A 25,752-nucleotide genomic window follows, 5' to 3' on the forward strand; every position below is an offset into this window, starting at 1 on the left:
ACTGACGTATATATACTTGTAAATCTGATTGTGTGTGTGTGTGTGTTTTACATAAGACTGTCACAATTTATTACCATATCTATTTCTATATTTTACAAATTTTTAACACCTACTCCAAATATATATGAAATGTCTGAAATATATAATTGAACAATAAATGAAGTAATCTTGTTTATAGAATTAGAAATGAATGATAGAAATCAATACTAACAGCAAAATCTCAAAATTTAGTTCACATCCATGGCACTGTAAAATCAAAAACTGAATATTGCTTTAAAATATTTGTATCAGAAATAAATCTTGGGCAGTAAATAATTATTTGATAAACACTTCTACAGCACTTGCTACACTGTAGAATATGTTATATTGTACATGTGTAATTTAAATGCATTAGTTTGAAACCCTTATGCAAATTCTAAGTTGTTCTTTTAGTCTTCCAACAATTTTGGCAATATCAGTTCACAAGAGTTAAGTCAACATCCAGTGAACCGGGGCACTCATATGACTGTATATGTCAGCATCCATACATGTGGTGATAGGCGTTAGTTTCCCTTCCATCTGCAAAGTTCTCTGTGGTGTAACTAAGAAAGCTTCCAGGGGATTCTTGTGGTCTTATGAGGCTGAGGTCTTGTGGTCTTGTGGTCAGTTGAGGCAAGTGTACATGTGGCATGGTAGTTTTGTTTTAGACAAGACAGTAGATGGTAGGTGGTGAACACATAAAACTGAATTAGGTGGTATCCTAAATGGTTAAGTATCCTCCGTTAAATGATCAACTGAGAAGTACCTGGCAGGCTCAGTCAGTGGAGCATGGAACTCTTGATCTCAGGGTTGTGAGTTCAAGCCCCATGTTGGGTGTAAAGCTTACTTGAAAACAAAAACAAAAACAAACAATTCCTACCTCAATAAAATAGCTTTTTTTTTTTAAAGATAAATTTAGGTACATTAAAATTTTTGAGTTTATTTGAGCATACATTGATTTGAATCACACAGAGCCAAACCAAAGCTGGTTAGGAGTGCTGTGCCTACAGGAGCTAGGGAAAAAATTTTTCACAGAGAAGGTATAGAAGCAAAACAAGGAAATATGTGATTGGCTATAGCTTAAGTAATTGTCTTATTTGGGGAAACCTAGTTGGCTGTTTGTGGTTGGTTGTTGTTACGTTTAATTTTCTAGATACACTTGCACTGACTCTGGCTTAGGTTTTCATTTGTTTAGGTAGGCTACCAAGGCATTAAAGCCACCTCAACCTAATGGCCTTCTTGTTAATTACATTACCACCCCTCTCCACCAATGCCTCTAAACATGCGCGCGCGCACACACACACACACACACACACACACACCTCTTCTAGATGTGAATAAAATAGAAAAAAATATATAAGCTTTACAAACTTGCTAAGTATTTTAAGTCCAAAGCATCTGATTTTTTTCTGTTTTGACCAAATCTCCCAAAAATGTCATTTCCCCTTTTTTTAAGTGAACTTTATTTCATTATGTCAAAGTTTTTAACTCCAGTCTCTTTGTACAATATCTTCACAAGAGTACTATGCATATCCCTGGCCATATATTTGGTTTTATTTTTTACGTGAGAGGTGTTATTTTGAATTTTTTTTGACGTTTATTTATTTTTGGGACAGAGAGAGACAGAGCATGAACGGGGGGAGGGTCAGAGAGAGGGAGACACAGAATCTGAAACAGGCTCCAGGCTCTGAGCTGTCAGCACAGAGCCCGACGCTGGGCTCGAACTCACAGACTGTGAGATCATGACCTGAGCGCCTAACCGACTGAGTCACCCAGGCGCCCCGAGGGGTGTTATTTTGACACACAAGTGCAATATAAAAAATATGATCTGTAAAGTAAAAAATAAAAAGCAGGTAAAAATAAACATATTTCCAAATTTTTGTAGAACACAAAAGAGGGTTCAAATTCTCAATGAGAAAAAAACACAAAACGTGCCCAATAGTAAAAACGGTCTTCCCTGCAAGAAGCAGGAAAAAAGCTGAAGACCCAGTTTGATTTCACTGCTGGAAAATGTAGAAAACAACAGAAAAACTAGTCAATGTCAAATGTGAACGCACTACTTTTACCTGCCTACTCTTGATGTGAGGAAGGTTGATAACTACAGAGCAAGGAAGAGCTTCCATGATGGTTTCTGCCACCTGGTGGACACACAGCTGGGTGCTGTGCCCACATGTTGTACTGTGGTCCCTCCCTCCTCCACTGGAGCTTCTCTGGGGAAGGATTTTTTTTGGTTGGTTGAAAGCCTAGGCATAAGGAAATGTTGCAGTTCATATCTGAATAAATAATCTAGATTCTTACGTCAGAAGCCAAAAAAGAATGTAACGGCATAATTCCTAAGCTTCATTCTGGATACTGTTTCTGGAATTTATCTCTATCATTTGGTTGAAAAATCACTGATGTTAATTTGGTATTTGATTTGGGACTGCATTGAGCTATAGGTCAGTAGGATGCGGGGTTAGATAAAACCTGAATACTTTACAAATATATCTTCACATTTCAAAATATTGAATATGTCTCCACTTGCTCAGTTCTTTTTTATCTTTTAAAATATTGTAAACTTCTTCACAGAATGAGTGTGCATTTGTTGATAGGTTTATTTCTAGGTGTTTATAGATATTTTTCAGTTACGTTTTCTAACTGGCTGTATATAGTTGCTTTATATGAAAGCTATTGATTTTGACAAACTGATTTCATAACCAGTTTATGACTGTCTCACTTGCCGGTATAGTAAACAAAATTTTAAACATATTTTTCACACTTTTAGGGTGTTTTAAATGGATGAGGAGTTATATGCCTCTATTCATTTGATCTGCCATCATGATCCGATTTCTTTAATATTTTTAAATTTGAGGAGAGGAAACTAATTTGTGTATTCAAAGCTCTACAGTTCACTAAAGACAGCATAACTCATTTGTAACCTAGTAACCATTTTTGTCACTAAATTACATGTTTGCCAGGCTAGCTGATTAAGTAACTGCTCCAGTGTGTCAACCTGAAAGAGGTCACTGGAAATCTCAGTAATTTAAACATTTAGGTCTGGAGAGGGGAATGTAATTCCTACACAATCATTGTTGTGAGATAAAATGTAAAGCTCTATCATATAACATTAGGTTTTATCACTGAAAGCAAAAAAGTAAAACACAGTAGTTTCTTCTAGTAGTTCTCCTTTTTTCAATCAATTTACCCAAAATATTTTATCTCACTGCAATGATAATAGCTGTATATATAGGGATATCTGTGTCTGCTGACCTATCTGTCTATCTATCTATCTATCCATCTATCTACCTATTATACTTACCATATACTTAAGAAATACCTATATCTTTCTTTAAGCAAAATGATTTTGATATTTAGCCCTGAGTGAAAGCATAACATTTTCCTCATGACCTCTCAACAAGGAGTCCTGTTTTCCTATATTTTTAAAGTGAAGACAAACTCCATCATCAGTCATTTTGTGACTAGAGACATGGGTTACAAGTTCGAAATCTACCTCAGCCTGTTTTTTGGAGACTAATTTACTTTCTAACTTACAAATATATGATGGGCCCTTGAGTGACTCAGTCAGTTAAGCATCTGAATTTGGTTCAGGTCATGATCTCACACTTTTTTTTGAGAGAGAGAGAGAGAGACAGAGCATGAGCAGGGGAGGGGCAGAGATAGAGAGGGAAACACAGAATCCAAAGCAGGCTCCAGGCTCTGAGCTGTCAGCACAGAGCCTGATGTGGGGCTCGAACTCATGAACTGTGAGATCATGACCTGAGCTGAAGTCGGATGCTTAATTGACTGAGCCACCCAGGAGCCCCATGATCTCACAGTTCTTAAGTCCTGCATCCTGTTCTGTGCTGACAGCTCAGAGTCTGGAGTCTGCTTCACATTCTGTGTCTCCCTCTCTCTCTGCCCCTCCACTGCTCATACTCTATCTCTCTCTCTCTCTCAAAAATAAACATTAAAAAATCTTTAAATTACAAATATGTAATAATTAAGATCAGCCTCTTAACTTTGATCTGTGACTCTTACAGACTCCAAAGGTCAATTTGTGGAAGAGTAAGATTCAAGTATTGAGATGTGATAGTGCATTTGGTTCACTTAATGAAATATTATGCTACCATTCAAAATAGTGCTTAAAAGAATGTATAACAGAGGCACCTGGGTGGCTCAGTCGGTTAAGTGTCTGACTTCGGCTCAGGTCATGATCTCATGGCTTGTGACTTCCAGCCCCGTGTCGGTCTCTGTGCTGACAGCTCAGAGCCTGGAGCCTCTTCAGATTCTGTGTCTTTCTCTCTCTCTTTGCCCCTCCCCTGCTCACACTCTGTCTCTCTCTGTCTCTCAAAAATAAATAAACATTAAAAAAAATTAAAAAAGAATATGTAACAGTTTGAAACATTATGATGTAGTAAAAGGAAAAAGAAACCCAAATTTGTATGTACTACTTGATTATAGAAAGAATATTTGTCTTGTATTTTAAAATGAAATAAAAATATTAGCAATACTTACACTTAGATAGTAAAACTATAAGCAATCCCTGGACTTCATTTTTTTTCTTTTGTTTTATAAGATTGACTTAAAAACTGTATTATTTTAATTATTTAATTATGTAAAAATATATTTTAAAAGTATTATCAATAGAAACATATTATGGTAAAGGTAAACAAAAGTACAAAGAAGGTAAGCTTTATATTATAATTTGAGAAAATGCATTCTCCAAATACCGTTTTATATAATAAAGTCACAGCAAATCCAGTCAAGGAATGAAAATGACAATGACAATGGTGATTTTCCCCCAAACTGCATCTGCTACTGACTAGTGGGATGCCATTGTCAGTGTCAAATCACATAATTTTTTGATCCAATTTAAACTTGACGTGAAAACTGTGTACTGAGTACTGTGAATCCATTTATTTTCTCCTCCCAGATTTTACAAGTTATACCAACAAACATTTCTCTTACTGTCAAATCAAATTAAATATATGCCACTAATAAATTTTTCATTACCCAAGATCTCAAGCTGAAAAGCACAGGACAAGTACCAGAGAACATAACATCCCAATTGAAGGATATATTATATCTTATAAAACTACAAATTCTCTTGCACATTCTGGCAATCTCATTCTTAGAGGTGGTAGTTATGGCAGGAATTAGGCTAGGCACGGCTGCTTTCTAAGAGCAATGCGGAATGGAGGTCTCTAAAGATTGTATAGCTGGGGGCACCTGGGTGCCCCAGTCGGAGCTTGAGTCAGACTTTATTCAGGCTCAGGTCATGATCTCACAGCTTACTGGTTTGAGTCCCACATTGGACTCCCTGCTGGCAGCCCAAACTTGCTTGGGATTCTCTCTCCCTCTTCTCTGCTCTTTCCCCACTTGTACTGTCTCTGTCTCTCTCAAAATAAATAAATAAACTTTAAATAATAATAATAATAATAATAATAATAATAGTAAAACAAATATTATATAGCTTATTTTAATGTGTATTCCACTCTGGAAATTATCTTTTCTAGGTTCTTCCTTTATCCCATTCTTTTTTGACATATGTCCAATTGTACTCCTTTTCTATTCCCTCTATTCTGAATTCCTGTCCATATTTTGAACATGGCCTGGCATCTTGTTCACTTTGTTTCAGAGATCTGTGTTCATGCAAATTACCTTTTTTTTTTTTGCTTTTTTACATTATGAAGTTTTAGTGAACAGAACATTTACTTGATGTCTCCATTTCTCCATTTTCCATTCAAGCACTCCCTTGTGGTAACCCCCAGATTCTTTTTGTAATGTTTTTATTTCATTTTTGAGAGAGAGAGAGGGAGAGAGTAAGTGGTGGGGAGGTGCAGAGAGAGAGTGGGACAGAAGATCCTAAGCAGACTCGGTGCTGACAGCAGAGAGCTCAATGTGGGGCTTGAATTCACTAACCGTGAGATCACGACCTAGGCTGAAGTTGGATGCTTAACCACTGAGATATCCATGCACCCCAAGACTCTTTAGTAAGCAAAAGCTTTCCAAATTAAAAACACACAATTGGGAATTCTAGACAATGGTCCTAACTCTCAATGAATTATGTTACCTCAGTTGATCAAAGAGCACGCTTTTTAATTAGCTTTATGTATTTTTTTCAACTTTAATCCCAGTGTAATGAACATAGACTGTTATATTAGTTTCAGGTATACAATACAGTGATTCAACAATTCTATTACTCAGAGCTCATCATGATATTAACTTTGTCTTTCTTAATGTGGCCGTCATGGACATGGGACACGAAGCGGCAGCCTGATTCCCAACCACACTCTTCAGAGCACTTTCTAGTTCATCACAGCTTTTGAGCCAAGGTCAGTCTTTGGACACAGCAGATAACTGATCAAACTATGATACCTAATGATCCATTTCTGCTTAACGCAGGACTCTTCTAACAGGCAATCATTCTCCCAAGCCTCCCTGATGGGGTGGTAGATTTTATCAAATACAAAACATGGTCTGAAAGTTCTTGCTGCATAGTCATGTTTCTTCCTTCCTGCCACCCCACTCCCTTCTATTTTTTTTAAAACAGGTTTTACTCCACAATAACCTTTGGTAGCCCTTTTGAACTTCAATCTCAGCATCTGCTTCTCACAGGATCTAAATTTCATATATTACAAAAATTATAATACACTAAACAAAATTACTGCAGGCTGATTACTTATCATCATATCTACCCACTAAGTAAAAAAAACTCTTATCTTCTCAGCCTCGATATCATGCGGGACGATATACTTATGGGTTCTTTCTAATTATGATTTTACCAACTATATAGCCATTTGTCTAGAACTATGAAAAATTATTTGTCAGTATGAACAGTATACGCCACTAGCCTATAATCCTCAATGATCATCAATTGTATCAATTACTGAGTGTGTGATGGTTCACATATTTTTATGAGGCACTTCTAGACCCTTAAGTTGGAGAAAATAGACTATACATCCATCCATACATCTAAATTCTCCTATATTTCCAATTTTAAGAAGTAAAAAAGGCACTTTCCAATTTCAGAATAGCTATCTTCATTGACAGCTTTTATTTTGGTTGCAGAATTTTAAAGGACATCACGCTTTTATCTAAAAACTACAAGAGCAACAATGCCAGCAAAAGTAGAACAATGCCTTTTTCAAAGATCATAATCACATTATCATTTTATGTTTTGCAATATAATGGTTTATTCTGGGATAGAGAGTATGTGTTTACATGAAAAAAAACATAAACCTTTTATCATGATCCTGGTAAATCAAGAATTTGTCTATTTTTCACTCCTTCAATATAGAATGAAACACCTCCCTGTGCTTCCTCAGAATACCTTAATGTTTATGAAATTCTTTATAAGTAGCTATAGGAGTGAGTATGTTTGTGTGTGTGTATGTGTGTGTGTGTGTGTGTGTGCATATGTGCAAAACCAGAAAGTACCATCAAGACTAATATATGTTCCTACAATTATTTCAAGTGATATTTAATTCTTAATTTTCAATTTTATTATTTTCATCAAACATACAAACCCTCGTGGCTGCAAATATATAAGCCATTATATTATTTAGGATTCTATTGATTGCAAGTGATATGAACACAAATAAAATGAGTCTGGGCAAGATGTTGACCATAAAGAATATACTGGCACATGAATTAAACTACAGTTCCCAGGGAAATCAGAATCAAGAACTTATAGTCCACTGGACCTCTCTCTCATTCTCTTATGTTTGCAACCCTTGGCCTGCTTGCATGTTTTCTGAATTCACATTTGCATTGGAGCAGCAGTGGTATATCTGCCTTTTGAGACTCAATTACTAGGGAGTGATGGAATAAAACTTCGTTGCCAGAGGGGCTTGTTCTAGAGCTCCTGGTTTTTAACATGTCCTATATTCCCATTCTAAAACTAAAATTTATTGAGATATTCTTTGGTTTTATTTCCAGTGGGTGGGAAATATATTCTATGTTACCCAATATTAATAAAGGCTTACCATGCTGCAAGTGCTATGTTCAACAACAGTGACAGGTGGATAAATCCAGGACAGACCTTACTTTGTAGTAGCACATAATTCAATAAGGAAAACAAAAGAGGTAAAAGTAAAATAAATTTATTTAAATATGCCCATATTATGATATTATTATATTTATATGATATTTGCCATAATAAATTTACATAAAAACCTTTTCATTAGTAAAAATTGATGACCTTGGCAGAAAGGGGTGGAAATTCGGGGGTAGAGAGAGATTTTGACACTGGAGGTAATGCCTGACAAATGTTTGGAATAATTAATGTGTTTAACAGTTGAATTACGAATAAGAATATGAAGTGTTAAGGCAGAGATTCATAGAATAACATGGTACTTAGAAAAATTGTAAATATTCCAGATAGAGTAAAGCGATATGATAATTTTTACATACAAAGAGTTGGATAGCTGAAGCCAAAAAGGGAAAGATCTTGTAGATTATGAAAGTATATTGGAATTTATTCTAACATGATTCAAAATTTTTAAACAGGATTTTCGTGAGCCGGGGGTGGTAAGAAAATCAAACTTTTATTTTATTTTATTTTATTTTATTTTATTTTATTTTATTTTATTTTATTATTTATTAATTAATTTATTTATTTTCACATCTTTTTTTGAAATGGTTAATTTTGAGAGAGAGAGAGAGAGCACGCGCGAATGAGGGAGAAGCAGAGAGAGAGGGAGACAGAGGATCTGAAGCAGGATCCACACTGTCAGGGCAGAGCCTCATGCGGGGCTTGAATTCACAAGCTGTGAGATCATGACCTGAGCCAAATTCGGATGCTTAACCCACTGAGCCACCCAGCCACTTGGATCAAATTTTCATTTTAAAGAGATCTTGCTGGCAACAGTGTGGAAAGAAGTTTGATGAGGAATTGGCAGTTGGCCATTAAATAGATAAGAGGCAAGAGTACAGTTTCTTGAACCAAATCAGTGATGCCCAAGATTGCTGACTGAGGCTTACGACTCCTGAGATTGAGTGGACAGAGGATCTGAAGCAGGCTCTGCACTGATAGCAGAGAACCCGATGCAGAGAACCAGTGAAGTCATGACCTGAGCCAAAGGTGAATGCTCAACAGACTGAGCCATCAAAGGGGCCCAAGAATGGTAGACTTTTGAAAGGAGCTATTCAATCCTCACTGTTGACTGCCTGAACTTATGCTGCTTCTATTACAACAGAACTGAGCAGGTGAGAGATCTACCTGGAGATTTTCCTTGGTTCCATTCCATGATTAACCTTACGCAGTCTAATGAATTGTTAATTTTATTTTTCTGTCAGCTTAAGTGCAGAGATGTTGTAAAGACAAATAACTGAGAATTAGAAAAGGGAATACTTCCATTTGATTACCAAAAAAAAAAAAAGTTAGAATATAATATATAAAAAGTACGGTTTGGTTAAACTACTGAATTAATATTAAGTTTAGTTTTAGACTTCAACTTCATCTGGTTAGTTGTAGATTTTTTTACATGAAAGACAAAAAATTTTAGATGACAAAATTAATCCAAATATGCCAGGGAAAAATCTAAGAGCATTTTAAAACTCCTACATAATGTAAACAAACTGCATTTCATCCACAGAACACTCTAAGCAACAAATGCTTGCTAACTTTATAGGCACATGGTTGACTCTTTTAAGGAGAATGCCTTTCATAATTAAAAACAAAACTTAAAAATCTTCAGCATAACTTCAGACTTGATTTGGGAGATAAATGTAATTGCAGGGCTTAAAACACTTGAATTATCCTTGCTAGTGAACAATCTTGATTAAAATGCTAGTGAACAATCTTGTTTAAAAATCTGTAAAGTATATAAGACTAATGAATTCTACTGGAGAATTTTAGTCAGAAAAATTATTAGAGCAAAAGGTATTAAAGAAACAGGAAGAGAATGAGAAAAAGAGACAGAGAAATAGAGAGATGCAGAGACAGAGACAGAGAAAGAGAGAAGTTTAGTCCAAAGAAATAACCTACTCTAATAATTTCTGGAGATCAGTGAGTATTCCTATTTCTGACAAAGGCATGCAGAAGAGTGTGATAGCCCACTCAGCCACTTTCCATATATTAGAGAAACTCAGAACTGAAATCCCTTTGGCCACTTTCTGCTTAATGTTTCTGGTAGCAGAGAAGTCATAAATATTTACATTATCTTCCTTATATTTTTCTGTCTTAAATAAGTTTGATCTTTTTTTATCCCTCTTTTTTTTACCCACTAAAGTATTAAGGATAATAAAAACAATCTGCTCCTTATATCTTTTTGTCTTTGACAAGTTTGATCTTTTTTTCTCCCTTCTTTTTTCCCCACTCAACACTAAAGTATTAGGGTATTAAAAACAACATTCCATTGACTTTACTGTCATATTAGCCAAGAAACACTAAATATAACAAGCTTGCTCTCAATTAGAGCATGAACAATTTACAAAAGAGTTCTTAACTTGAGGCTTTAGAACACTTTATTTGATAGATTTTTGATTTATTGTGTTTGTGTGTGTGGCTAATTGAATCAAGCTAAATGTAGCACTGCTGTTTTTACAGTGAAAAAAAAATCTGTGATAATAAATTACCCATTTTTAGCTCTTTTCAACAGAGAAGGTGAAATTAAAATAATAGGTTCTCAAGAGAGCTCTTTAAAAAAAATTAGTATGTTCTACATTTGATGACTGGAAATAAAAGATCCTCTTTTTCTTTTCACTTTTCCGTTTTTGTTTGTTTGTTTTTTGGCCTTGAATAATTTACTCCAAAAAAAAAAAAAACCCAGACCTGGAAGAAACATATCATCCACCCCTTTGTACCAACCATGCATGGGCTCTCTCTACAACTGAATGAAACCCAGTTATTCATTCTTTACCCAAACACTTCCTGTGGCAAGATGCAGGCCTTATTGCTCTGGAATATCATGGAATAAATTAATTTGACCCTCTTCACATGGAAGTAAATTTTTAGTCAATCTTAAAATGCAGACCATGGTATCCTTTGAAAATACACGTTTATCAAAGCACATGAGATTTCACATTCTTACCATATTCGCCTTACATTTCCAACATTCGAAGAAGGTGATGTGTTTTGTTTTCACACTAACACCATTACTCTGGACATTTTCTTATTAGGTATTAACTAGTTTTTAAACCTAAATACAACAGTTTCCATTAATATTTGTTAAAATTTAGCTCTTTATTTTGACTTGTTTTCCACCTGTCAAAATTAATTTGATCATTTGTTGCTCACCTAATCTTTTCACTATCCTGTACAGCGTTAACACCATTTGTAAAAGAGTTAACAAAAATGACAATACCAGCAACAAGGCCAGAAGCAGAGACAAACCAAAGGTAGAATGTAGGTGATACTATCAGTTCTCCTTAAGGATTCTTGTATCATAAGCAAATGTAAGAATAATAATTAGAGGCCCAGGCCTCAAGGGAATATCCATTTATTACTTTATTAAGATATCACAAAAAATGCCATTCTAAAATTTTTTTATGTTTTTATTTTATTTTTGAGAGAGAGAGAGACAGTGAGAGAGGGGGAAAGGCAGAGACAGACAGAGACAGACAGAGACAGAATCTGAAGCAAGCTCCAGGCTCTGATATGTCCGCGCAGAGCCTGACATGGGGCTTGAAGTCACAGACTGCGAGATCATGACCTGACTAAAAGTTGGATGCCCAACCGACTGAGCCACCCAGGTGCCCCCCAAAATGCCATTCTAATTCCTGTCCAACACAAACGTGCCCCAGGAATAACGATGAGTGACTGCAGATACCCTTTGACTTTAGGAAACCGGGTTATTTGAAAATGAAGATTTATGGGGTCAATCGAACATTAAGTCCAGTAACATAATGTGGGCCTCACTCATCTCAAGGAATCCTATGGTATGACTTCAATCTTTCATTCTTTTCATTTATTAAACAAACATGTTAAAATTCTAGCAAAAGTTAGCTCCTATTGATTGTTGTTGTTGGTATTATTATTGCTAGTATTTACCATCAACACTAGATGCCAGGCAAGTCTCTAGATCTGAGAAATTCAGCATTGAACAACACATAGAATTTATTTTTCTCAGGAAGCTTATATTTGGTAGAGGGAAACAGACAATGTAGCAAAACAAAAAACAAATAAGATGGTTTCAAGCAGTGACAAATGTTGTGAAGAAATCAACTAGGATAATAGGAAAAGGTAAAGTCTGGAGATGGGAAAAAAGTTTGGCAAATATAATAAAAAATAAAGTGGCCCACAATGCTACAATGCTCACTAAATGTTAGTTGAATGAATAAAAGAAAAAAAAATAATTGAAACAAGCGAAAAAGGAAATGAATGAATTATTTGGAGGAGAAAAAGGCAAATACATACAGATCATCCTCAAAATGTACACATCTTCAATCACACACACACAAAAGCAGACAAAATTGTCCCTCGAATTTTCCAGCCCATTCCCCAAAGTTGCATGATTGTCTTTTTTAAGAATTTTTTTTTTAATTTTTTTTTCAACGTTTATTTATTTTTGGGACAGAGAGAGACAGAGCATGAACAGGGGAGGGGCAGAGAGAGAGGGAGACACAGAATCGGAAACAGGCTCCAGGCTCTGAGCCATCAGCCCAGAGCCTGACGCGGGGCTCGAACTCCCGGACCGCGAGATCGTGACCTGGCTGAAGTCGGACGCTTAACCGACTGCACCACCCAGGCGCCCCCATGATTGTCTTTTTTATAAATTGTCCCTTAAAAGGCTATATTTTTATTTGATCTTGTTTTAACGGGGGTTCAAATCTTGTTGATAACATACTGTGTAGTATTCCTAGAGTCTATCTTCCAAAAGGTAGCCCTAAACTCCCCCTGCCGTGAAGACCATTTATGGATCTCAGTCTGGAGTGCAGATCAACCATATATACTAGGATGGAAATAGAATACAGGACAGGGAGTAGAGGAATCCTGAACCATTTTTGTGTAAAGTCCTAAAGTGAAGTTTTAAATTAAAAAAAGATTCCTTTTATTTTAGAGAGAGACAGAGAGAGTGGGAGTGGGGGAGGGGGCAGAGAGAGAGAGAAAAAGAATCTTAAGCAGGCTACATGCTCAGCACGGAAGCTGACATGGGTATCGATCCCATGACCCTGGGGTAACCTGAGCTGAAAATAAGATTCGGACAATCAACCTACTGAACCACCCAGACACCCCTAAAGTGAAGTTTTAAATGGAAATCTGAATGAAAAACAGTCTTTTTCTTTCCTTATCCCAAGGAGTCAAATAAGGTAAACTGTCGTATCACAATGAGAAGAAATATAAGCCGGGGCTCCCTCAGTGATGGTTTCAATTGTTAGGATTAATTTCTCAGTGGAACAGCATCTGCAGGTGGAGCTATTCTTTTGCTGCTTCTGTTCAACTCAAAATATTTCCAGACAGATAGTGAATAAGTAAATATTTCCTAACAGATAAGTAAATAAGGCCTGTGTATTTCAGAGGCTAGAGAATGACTGGTCTCATGGAAAATGTAATCATAAATAAATATATTCCAAGGGGGTCCTATGCGTACTGAACTCTGAGATAATAGAGAGGGGAAAACCTCACTTACATTGAAGAAAATAAAGTTTCCTGCCTTCTTTCTCACTTAGGCATAAATACTAACAAAAGGTTTATGGTATATTTTTGGCCAAAAACTCTGGCCACAAGCTATATTTTATGAACACTAAATATAGTACTTTTTTAAACAATTACTTGGGTTAAGATTTGTAGGTGAATAAAAATATCTAGCTTATCTTCCACATCTTAACTGCACCACAGAATCAACTAAATTTAAAACAAACATTTGGGAAACAAATTAGGTTTATTCCGGAAAAAGAAAGGAAAAATAAGTTCATTAACATCATCAAATACAATACGGTCTGTGTAAAAATTCCTGGATTGATGAAAGCCTTCAATTTTTTTTAAAGTCACAGCCTTGCCTAAACTTGCTTATAAAAGAATACTAAATGTAATTTTAAGATAAATCAAGATGATAGTGCTTTAGTAAAATAATGACAGCTACTTTGTCTTAGGATCTGGATATGATAGAAATCGGTGGCTGGAGTCCCTGCCATTCTACTCACAAATGTCATTTTTACAGTGAACTGCAAATAAATTAAGGCTTGATATATACTCTCACTTTAATATGCATACTAAAAAAGGGTTTCCATTTTAGATTAAGTATCTTGTGAAATGTCAGGATTCCTTATGCACTCTAAAAGCTGCCTCCTGAAATTACACTGACAAACTAGAGTAACTCAGAGTCCATGTGACAAAGAGATATTGCTGTCTTTTTGTCCTACGTTTATAAGCAGCAATTTTTATTTATTTCCAGATTAACAAAAACATTTTCTTTTTAAAGCAAAATGTTAAAACATTTCTTTTTAAATCCAAAAGAAGAAAAAAGATTACCTTCCTGCCTTCTATTTCCGACTTGCTATAACATCACTGAACTCCAGTAAATTTAAAACACTAGATGAGGGAATAATCATCACATTAAAGTGATTACTTTAACATCTGACTAATATTCTATTAGATCTAAACTATTTCTTAATATTTGAACTCCTTTTGTAAGAATATGATTTTGATGTCCCGGTTCTCTGAAAGATTTAAAAAAATCTGTTGCTTAAATCTTCAAATAAAGAGTTGTTCTTAGGGAACCAAATTTTAAATTTGTTTACTTCTGCAAGAATTAAAGGAGAGATGTAAAAAATGATATTATGGTAAAACATATAATTTGAAATAGAGAGAAAAATAAACACAAAAGCATGTGTGTACATTTGTGTACATGTGGTGGTTGGGGGGGTTGTAGAAAGTAGGTTAACTTTATATAAGATACAGGAAATCTAATGCTTGTCTTATTACATGATAAAAATAGGCTAGATGGATGGTGTCGAGCAAATTTTTTTTAAGTGATATGCAATATGCTCAGCTAAAGGCTTATTTTAAAATAGAAACTACAAATTGCAAGGAAATTATGCCTTATGAAAACAAATCCCTTAAAGCAATCAATTTTAAAGTTTTTTTTTTCATTAAAATACAAGTTGACATCATCTCGGCTTGATGCTTCTAAATAACCAATAAAATTTTTATTGCATTCCTTCTCTTTATATTTACGTTTATTTATGTTTATTTTTTGGTCAAAAATGCTATTGAGGCATATTCAAAATGTCTTCTATTGAAATGAAATTTTTTTCTTAGTTTAGATGGTGTATAACACCTACAGTCAGCATAATTTGAAAAACAAGAAACATTTAGTTAAAAATAGTATAATCAGAATAGGTACAACTGAGTTCTAATACAAAGACTGATACAACAAAATACGAATTGCATATTAAGCTAATCATATCATTTCTCAGAGGAACCTCAGGCTGCTTATAATGAATATTATCCATTTTCAATTTTTTAAAGAATTGTTGGTCTTCCTCAGTTGTTCTAAGTAGGTACTTGAGTAACACCAAAAACATAATTAAGTTTTGCATCAGATAATATACTTGGAATAATACACCCTGCACCAAGAATGTTTCTGCTTTTCTTTCAGTGTCTCTGGCACCAAATGATGCATTACAAAAAATGAAGTAGCCTCTCAATCATGTTCATTAAGAATTTTACAATTAAGAAGTTATAAGAGAACACAGTGTCCATCGCTAAGATTACAGCCCATATATACATATTATGTCCAATATAGACATATTTCTTAATTGCCCCAAATGGAAAGTAGGCTTTTAAAATCAAGACAGATTATACCTTTGTTTTTTCTTTTTATAAACCTATAAAATCTTACAAGGAAGGAATTCCTCTAAAGAGTTTCTGATTTGGCTCAGATCAAATAAAAAGGCAAACATTACTGGGAAAATTGCCATTTGTCAACTGTTTCATGTCATATCATGTGGTAATATAGTTCTCTAAACAGCAAATGTCAGAATGCTGACACTCTACTGTACAAACTAAAACAAGTACAAAATTGAGCATAAATGATCCAAAAATATTGGCAACAGTGCATTTCTAGATGAATGGTGTTTGTGACAACTAATATTTTCTTCCTAAGGTTCTAGTCCGCCTTCATTTATTTTCTATAGGACAACCCTGGGTGGGGCTAGGGGGAGGGAGACAGAGAATACATAAGAGTCAAGTGATTTTTAGAGTTCACAAAGGAGAAATGAGTTTGAATCCTTGCTTAATTAAAAATGGAACAGTACAAAAGGGTGACTCACTTCTTTCATAAGAAGCTGAAAATTAAAAACTATGCAGTATCCTGAAACATTCTAATATTGCTTCGTGTAAAAACCTTCAAATAGATCCCAAAGTTCACCTATTTAGAATATTTGTTGGTATCACTGCATTGTGTTTTTTTAAATGTGAAAATATAAAAAAGCAGGTAAAAAGAAGTCATTTATTGCATCAAATAGGCTCATACCATAATGATAAAACAATTGCTTCCTTTCTAACTGACTGAAAAGTTAAAGTATACATTCTTCAAATATTCAAATCTTACCTTTCGAGAGACATTAACATGAATTGTTTCTTCATCCAATTGTAATTCAATACTCCCTAATCATTAAGGTACAAATTTATGTAAGAAAGCAGAGGTCCTAATATGTATTATATTTTATTCAGAAATATAGATGACAGTTCCCTTTACTAGGTAGCTTAGAGTGACTAGTTCTTGTCATAATGTTGTCATAGTGATAGTGACATCAATGTACTTCATGGTAATCACTGCAGCGATTTATCTGAGAAAAATATCAGTGCTGATTCCTGGTGCATTTTACATTTCAAAATGCTGTAAAATGTACTGTTTAATATATTACAGGTAAATGAGCTTTACATAAATAAAGCATGCAAAAATATAGACTAACGTAAGAATATATGTATCTGTGAAATGTAGATAAAAACACAAGTGTGTGAATGGATGATGGTGAACATAGCCAAGAGATCATGATTAACCGGTTGCTAAGGAAGATTCTGCTCCCAAGTGCCTTTGCCAAATACAAAAGCTCCTCAAGTCATGAGCTCAGTTTAATTATTTTGTTAAATCCTTTTTAATTTTTTTTGGACTCCCAGAGTGATATGGGGGTGACAGTCCTGAATTCTGGATTCAATCCCTCGCGGTCTTGGCAAAACACTTTCAGGCATAACCTTTTATGCCAAAGGGATGTTACTGAAACTTCAGATGTTACATTTAGTGGTTCAATTATCTCTCCGTCCATGTCTTTGTAGACTGACTTCACAATAAGCAGTGAGAACAACACTGTCAGAGCATCTTAGAGATGAACAGAGAACCCCTATTTTTAGGTCACTAGCCCATTAAGAATGAAAAATATATACACACAAAAAGGTTACTTTTTGTATATGTAAAATGTTTTCTGGGGCCTGGGTGGCTCAGTTGGTTAAGCATCAGACTTTGGCTCAGTTTATGATCTCAGTGTTCGTGGGTTGGAGCCCCACATCGGGCTCTGTGCTGACAGCTCAGGGCCTGGAGCCTGCTTCAGATTCTGGGTCTCCCTCTATCTCTGCCTCTCCCCTGCTCACACTTTGTCTCTCTCTCAAAAATAAATAAACATTTAAAAAAATAAAATGTTTTCTTTTAATAAGTATATTATTTTAACACCAAACTCTGATACAATAATTGAGTTTTTCATACAAAATTACAGGATTTTCAAAATAATAATTCATAATGAACCACAGATGTTGATAAGTATGGGATCTCATGCTGAAGAAAATTACTCCCTCCTCCAATCCAGGACACTGCAACTGATTGAGCAACCTCGTTTTGAGAAGACTTTAATGCCTTTTATGAAGGTGTGAATCTGACCAGTGATAAATTCCTTATCTAAAAGTAATTAATTCTAATTAAAATAAAGCCTCTTTGGGCAAAGCAGAACTCACCTGATTTGTGTAAAATCTACCAGTTTGTGGAAGATAAACTATGAAAATCACAACTGGATTACTTTTCAGTTAGAGATTTGTTTCAGTGATCATTCTCATTAGTTACTCTGAAAAGTAGCATTGCTACTTTGTCACCCTGTAATTTTACTACAACAATGGTGACTTAGATGTGGTCAAATGTAATGATCTGTCTGCATTGAAAGAACTATCTTTCAGTTGATTAAAAATTATGTGCTTATTCAGGGCTCTATTAATTAAGACAGGGTGAGAATAAGTCTCCCAAAACTGCTGCTTTGTCATGTGCGCTAATTGCCCTCCTCCCCTTGGAAGCCTCAGGCCCCTTTCCCATCCTTTAGCTCAAGATGGCATATAATCCTCAATTGCTCAGCTCATCTTTGGGTCTTCTATCCTTATGATGCACCTGCACGTACATAATAGAATTTGTTTTTCTGATACTAACCTATTTTATGTTAATTTGATTATTAGACCAGCTAAAGAACCTACAAAGTAGAAGGGGAATTTTTTCCTCCCCAAATATAGCTTTCATAGAGCTAATTTTGATTCATTGTTAATAAAGGATTTTATTTCCATTTAAGAAAATTTCACAAGTCCCTGACTTGACATTTGAAGTTCTGAATATTTACTTTATGCCATACCATCTCAAATTTATTAAGTGTGGGATTGGAGACCAAAAGCAGTATTGGATGAATACAGTCAGTAGCATATTTATATGTTATATTTACATCTATAGAAACATATATATGGCCATATTTATACTGTTCAATAAAACGTACATTTTGCATTGCATCATTTAAGTTTAGTCATTATCAGTCCCTTTGCAATCCCAATTAAGAAATTATGATAGACCAGGGCTTCCCAAATGCAGGCTAGGAAATTTTGCCAATATCTGGAGACACTGTTTGTTATAACTGCATAATGAGGGGGTACTACTTGTACATAGTTTTCTTATAATTGCCCCAAAGCAAATAAAAATAAGTCACATCATGTTAAAAAAAATAGATAATATATCTTCCTAGATCTGAAATCTTTGGGTCTCTAACAATATCATGGTGGAATTGTAAAGTTTGTTAAAGTATGAATTATATATTTTTATAATAATAATATCTTGGTGTTTCTTGAGTCAAGATGGTAGGTAGAGCAGTTTTGTTGTTGGAGGTTATAAACTGATAGTTCAGTAAAGTATGTGTAAAGGTTAATAGTATTTGTTTCTAACTAGGATAAAGGGGTGGCTGTGGTGAGTGGGAGGTTGTGGCGACAGACTGGAGGGAGGGGGGAAGTAGGAGAAGGCTCTGGAGGGGAATAGGAGGTCCAATCAAAGGGTAAGGCAGTTACCTACTGGGAGAATCAATAATCTGAATTAATCTTTAGAATGGCACAGATAGTAGGGACCTCTATAAAATTTACCCTCAGGTGTAAAAGTATAGATAGAGCACAAGGGACATAAACATGGACAAAGCAAACAGCAAGCTCTGGAAACATAATATAATTTCTAATAATAATTTAAAAAGTAATAAGTGTCCCATTTTCAATTTATCATCATCTCAGGGGATAACAGAGGCAACCCATGGGTTTTGCTGGTATGGTAGTCTCAGTGTCTGGGGAGAAGTTGTCTCTGGCACAGAACGCAAAGTCATTTCCAATGGTGAGGTCTTTGTCCCATGCAAAGTTATGTGAAGTGATGTCTTCTCTAAGAGCAAGCTTCTGGCTAGGGCAATATGGTTTGGATATGGTACTGGAGTATCCTTTTTAAGTGGATGAGCACTTGAGTTGATGGGGGCTTTGTTTTTGTGGATTTATGGTATTATAGCAAGGCTAAGTCTCTGTAAAATCTGAAAATGAAGGCAATGCTGGGCTTGAAAGCTTGAATTATAAGTATCTTTTAATTCAAGGTTTTGTGGGTACACAGCTAGCAAAGATGATGCTTGTATCAAGGATATGGCCATGACTGGACTAATGTACCAGAAACTGACTGGCACAATTAAATCTCTAAGGGTGGTCAAATCTAAAGGCTCCCAAGTGTTCAAGGTTTGGTCTACATGGGTAATGCGGGAGATTCTACTGCAGATAGGTTTTAAATCATATGATCAGATTTGGGCACATGGAGTTAATAGGATGTCATGTTTGTCAATTAAAATATCTGTGACTGTGTTTGGAGCTCCAGCATTATTCCTGTAGGCAGGTCCCCAATTTAGCCAATTGCTATGGATGCTTTCACTCAGTTTTTGGTTTGGTTGGTGATGGACAAGCCAGGAAACAGTGGTTTACTTGGAGGGTTTGAGCCTTTGGATTGCAAACCAATGAAAGCCTCCAGACCGACAGCAATGAAATCAACAGTCAACAGAATGATGTATAGCTGCACTTGACAGACCTAGGTTGTCTGATGTTGATTTTCCTCTGGCTTGATTATTACCAATGAGGTATTGTTTTATCATTATGGGATATGGTGTTGATTTTATTATCTCTGAGAGTTATTTTTATCTTATTTATGAAGTCAAGTTTTCTATCTCCTTTGTGTTAGTGTGCACTATCTGTTGGAAAGGCTCTGAAAGAGTAATTTTAATTTTCTGGAGGGAATAAGAAGTATTGTAGGAATTAAGCATCCATCCCTTATAACCTGCATATTGACATAGATTTTTAAAGTGGTAGAAATTTAGGCTCAAATGAATCCTGTATCAGATGGACAGAATCCTGGCCCATGGGACAACCTATGGTTAACAGGTTCCAGGAGAGTATGTACCCCAGATCTGGCCTCCAGCAATATGGGATGGCGGCAGAATTAAAAATCTGAATAAAAAATAATAGAAGAAGACACCATTAAGGTGTGTTTATACACACGTAGGCCAGGTATATTCCACCTTTAAATACGGGAAAGATCTTTAGGAAGGTTTTGTTTGTTTTTGTTTGTTTTGTTTTTATTTTTGTTTTAATTGGTGTGTAGTATGAATTGGCTAAAGGGCCTTGAGTTGAGACAGACTAACGCCTGGGGTAAGACAGACACCATTTAGTAGCTTATTGTGTAACTCAAAGGAGAGTTTTTTGAGGAGCCCACTAGGCCTCTGGGATCTATTGGGGAAATGTTTTATTAGATGGGTTTAAGCGCCCAATATAGTCATACCTTGGAGATAATGAAAGTTTGGTTCTAGACCACAGCAATAAAGTACCACAATAAAAGCAAGGTCAAATGAATGTCTGGTTTCCTAGTGCATATAAAAATTATGTTTATACTCTACCAAATTCTGTTAAGTGCGCAATAGCATTATGTGTAAATACACTGAATATATTTTAATTAAACAATATTTTATCGCTTCCACAAATATATGGTCAACTAATCTTTGACAAAGCAGGAAAGAATATCCAATGGAAAAAGGACGGTGTCTTCAACAAATGGTGTTGGCAAAACTAGAGAGCAAAACGCAGAAGAATGAAACTGGACCACTTTCTTACACCATACACAAAAATAAATTTAAAAATGGATGAAAGACCTAAATGTGAGACAAGAAACCATCAGAAGCTGAGAGAAGAACACAGGCAGCAACCTCTTTGACCTCGGCCAGAGCAAATTCTTATGATACATGTTGCCAAAGGCCAAGGAGAAAAAGAAACATGAACTGTTGGGACTTCATCAAGATAAAAAGCTTCTGTGCAGTGAAGGAAACAATCAACAAAACTAAAAGGTAGCCTACCGAATGGGAGAAAATATTTGCAAACAACATATCGGATAAAGGGGTAGTATTCAAAATCTATAAAGAACTTATCAAACTCAAAACAAACAAACAAACAAACAAACAAAAAAAACACAAATAATCCAGTTAAGAAATGGGCAGAAGACATGAATAGACATTTTTCCGAAGAAGACATCCAGATGGCTAACAGACATTAAAAGATGCTCAATATCACTCATTGTCAGAGAAATACAAATCAAAACCATAATGCAGTATCACCTCACACCAATCAGAATAGCTAAAATTAACGACACAAGAAACAACGGATGTTGGCGAGGACATGGAGAGAGGGGAACCCTCTTGCACTGCTGGTAGGAATGCAAAGTGGTGCAGCCACTCTGGAGAACAGTATGGAAGTTCATCAAGAAACTAAAAACAGAACTACTCTATGATCCAGCAATTATACTATTGGATTTTTACGCAAAGTATTAAAAAAGATACAGATTTGAAGGGGTACACGCACCACAATATTTAAAGCAACATTATCAACAATAGCCAAACTATGGAGAGAGTCCACATGTCTACCAACTGATGAATGGATAAAAAAGATGTGGGATATAGACAGTGGGATATTACACAGCCATCAAAAAGAATGAAATCTTGCCATTTGCAACAGCATGGATAGAGCTAGAATGTATTATGCTAAGTGAAACAAGTCAACCAGAGAAAGACAAATACCATAAACTTCACTCATATGTGGAGATTAAGAAACAAAACAGATGAATATATGGGAAAGGGGGAGAAACAGAAGAGAGGGAAACAAACCACAAGAGACTCTTAATGATAGAAAACAAACTGAAGGTTTACGGAGGGAGGTGTAAATTATAAATCACTCAATTCTACTCCTGAAACCAATATTGAACTGTAGGTTAACTAAAATTCAATTTAAAAAATCCTTAATTGCTAAAAGAGAATAAATCTCATCTGAACGTTCAGCAAGTTGTAATCTTTGTGCTGGAGGAGGGCCTTGACTGGATATTGATGGCTTTTGACTGATCAGGGTGGTGGTTGCTAAAGGCTGGGATGGCTGTGGCAATTTCTTAAAGTAAGACAACAATTAAGTTTGCCATATCGATTGACTCTTCCTTTCACTTCAACACTTAGACGTGCTTATAGGGTTATTAATTGGCCTAACTTCAATATCATGTCTCAAGGAATGGGAGGCCACAGAGGGAGAGAGATGGGGGAATGGCAAGGCAGTGGAACATTCAGAAGACACACATTTGGTAACTAAATTTGCCACCTTACCTGGGGAGGGGGGTTGTGGTGCCCCCAAACAATTTCAATACTAATATCAAGATCACCATAACAATAATAATAATGCAAAAGTTTCAAATATTGTGAGAATTACCAAAACATGACAGAGACATGAAGTAAGCAAATGCTACTGGAAAAATAGTGCTGATAGACCTGCTTGACACAGGGTTGCCATGAATCTTCAAATAACAAATAAATGCAATATATGCAAAGTGCAATAAAGCAAAGCACAACAAAAAGAGGTAGGCCTATACTGTTTTCTGAGAAGTGTCTGAAACTCCAAAGGGGATAAGAAGTGTTTTGACGAGGCATTTGGGTTCAGAATATGTAGAAATACATGTGACCTTGATTTATATTTTGGGTATGTGTGAGACTACAGGCTCACAGAGTTCCTTACTCTGAACAGAGGGTAAAACTCTTAGGCAAAGACTCAATAATTTCTTTAAAAAATGTATAGTAGAGGTATTTTGCTGACCAGGACATCCAGAGGCAAGATGACTGTCTGAAGTTTGGCAAATTTGCTGACTTTTGAGCAGGGTACTTTATCAGGGACACACCAGTTAGGGGATACAAAGCAACACCATATAACTGAGCTCCATCCCTTTGGTAGTAGCAATGCCATCCATATAGTGTATGAACTCCCACTGTCATTCATTCATTTGATCCCAAGGGAATGCCAAGTGGTTAAGGTGTCTGGGAGAACGATAATCTTATCCGGCATCCTAGATCTGACAAGGTAGTGAGGACAGGAGCGATCACATGCTCCTCTAGGTATAATGTGCCACAAGGCCCAGGTTTGGCTCTGTTCTGTATCAAGGTGTGGCTTGAGAGATGATGCATTTATGACCCAGGGATAATGGGCAACTAGGTGTAGAGAGTCATAGGTTCAGAGATCTGTGAGAGTCATTATTTTTAGGAAGGGCCAGTAAGTGGATGGCAATTTTTGCTCTAAGGGTGTAGAGCACAGAGCCAAGGTTAGATGCTACCATCTAAAGCCCAACAGCAACCTATGGCTGTCGTAGATGTTCTGATACCAGGGAGGCCTGAGAAGAGGCTGATAAGCCTCTATAGTGAAGGAGTCTCGGGACACTAAGGAGAGTCTCAGCAATTTTTTGATTTTTCTAAATCAGGATTTCAATGAAGAGAAATGGGCTTCTGAGAGAAAATAACTGAGCTCCATCAGTTTGTCATTCTCTGAGCAATATGATCTAATATTTAGCTGAGAGTAAGTATTGCAACTATTGAGATCAATACCATTCAGCGTCTTCATTTTGTAGGCTAAGATAAGCTTTGTTGGTGTTTTCTTTCAGAAGGGATATATTCACTGGATTCTTCATGAAATGTTCTTATTTTGATCTTCATTTTCTTCTTGTCACGATCATACACAACAGCATGCCTCATGAGACAGTGTTTCATTGCAAATCTTTTGCAATAGCCATCAATTTCACACTTAAACAGGTGTTTTTCCTCACAAAAAAAGAAAACATGGATCTGGAGACTAAGCACAACTTCTACCGCAGTCTTTTCTTGGGTGTTGACACAATTCTCTTTCTGGGGCATGAATTTCTGTATGTTGCTTACCTTCATCCTTGGGTTTGAATGTTTTCCACATTACTTCCATGTTGGTTCCTTTTTCGTAGATTTGTCTCACATGTTTTGCCACAGTGGAACATCCCTTTTGATGCATGCAGCCCTTGTGAACCATCCCATGTCCTTCTAGACTACTGGGTGAAGCAGAGTGCTTTCCACATCTTTCATGGTTTCACTTGAATTCTATTATATCAGATTCATTTTTCTATCATCACTGATGGATTTTCAGCTGCTGATGTTTGTTAAAGGCCTTCTTTTCAAAGTGGCATTCATATTGTTTTGCTGATTTTCATGTTTGCATTCAAAATGTTTCTTTGTGTTAAATTGATTTTGTGTTAAATATTAATCACAGCCACTAGATACAAAAATAAATGACCTTTTCCCCATGTAGATCAGGATGAGGCAACAAAGATGGGAGTCCCTGATGAAGGCTTGGCCACTCTTCATTGTCACAAATGAACTTGTCTATGACCTTGCACAGGTGCATATCTAGCTTTTAGGCCTTGTATTCAGCTCTGCAGTCTGGTCAAGTGAGAAAAGCCTCCTGGGGGGGGGGGGCATGGGAGTAAAGGACTGAGTGAAGGTATCTGGGACAGGACTGAGTTGGGCTATTTCCTATCTCAGTGAATGGCATTTGCAGTTGAATGCATCTGTGATAATCAAACAGGGCACCACGTCAGAGACAGTGGCCTGGGTATCCCCATGCAGGGACAGGAAAACAACCATGTGTGTCGCCACTTGAGGTGACCAGGTGCAGGCAGTAACGGCTTCTTCCAGAGTGAATGATTCTGGTTCAACCCCATATGTCACCCAGTTGCATTTTATGGAGTTGTCCCCTGTGGGGCCTATTGATTTTAATTTGGGCAGATTTTAGAGCCTTTTGCTGGAGAGGATCCCAGTTAAGGTAGGTTAATTTGTAAGTAGCAGCATCAGAAAGATTAAGTAGAATCTCTAAATGAGGAATACGTTGCTTCCAGAATGTAAAAAAAGGACTAAACTAAAACACGTTGGACTTTTATGTCCTTAATGAGGGTGTTGAGGTGCCTGGTTGGCTCAGTTGGTGGAGCACGCTACTCTTGATCTCAGAGTTGTAAGTTTGAGCCCCATGTGGGTGTAGCAATCTCCTAAAAATTAGAAAAAAATCTTTTAAAAAAAGTATCTTTAAAAAAATAAGTGTGTTAAATAAAACTCCTTGAAGGAGGATATCATCACTGTAATGTCCTACTCGTGCTGATGGAGAATGGTGGATGCAGTTAAGATATAGTCTGTAAA

At 36.0% G+C, this 25,752-nt stretch overlaps 1 protein-coding gene and 1 pseudogene across 1 annotated transcript in view; both read right to left on the bottom strand.

The window, feature by feature from the left end:
- Positions 1-25,752, bottom strand: part of DGKB (diacylglycerol kinase beta) — a 945,456-nt gene that overhangs the window by 768,567 nt on the left and 151,137 nt on the right. The gene's annotated exons all lie outside the window — the stretch shown is intronic.
- LOC123383979 overlaps positions 23,807-25,752 on the bottom strand; it is an 89,283-nt pseudogene continuing 87,337 nt past the window's right edge.

Source organism: Felis catus, chromosome A2 (genome assembly GCF_018350175.1).
Source record: "Felis catus isolate Fca126 chromosome A2, F.catus_Fca126_mat1.0, whole genome shotgun sequence".
Taxonomy (NCBI): Eukaryota; Metazoa; Chordata; class Mammalia; order Carnivora; family Felidae; genus Felis; species Felis catus.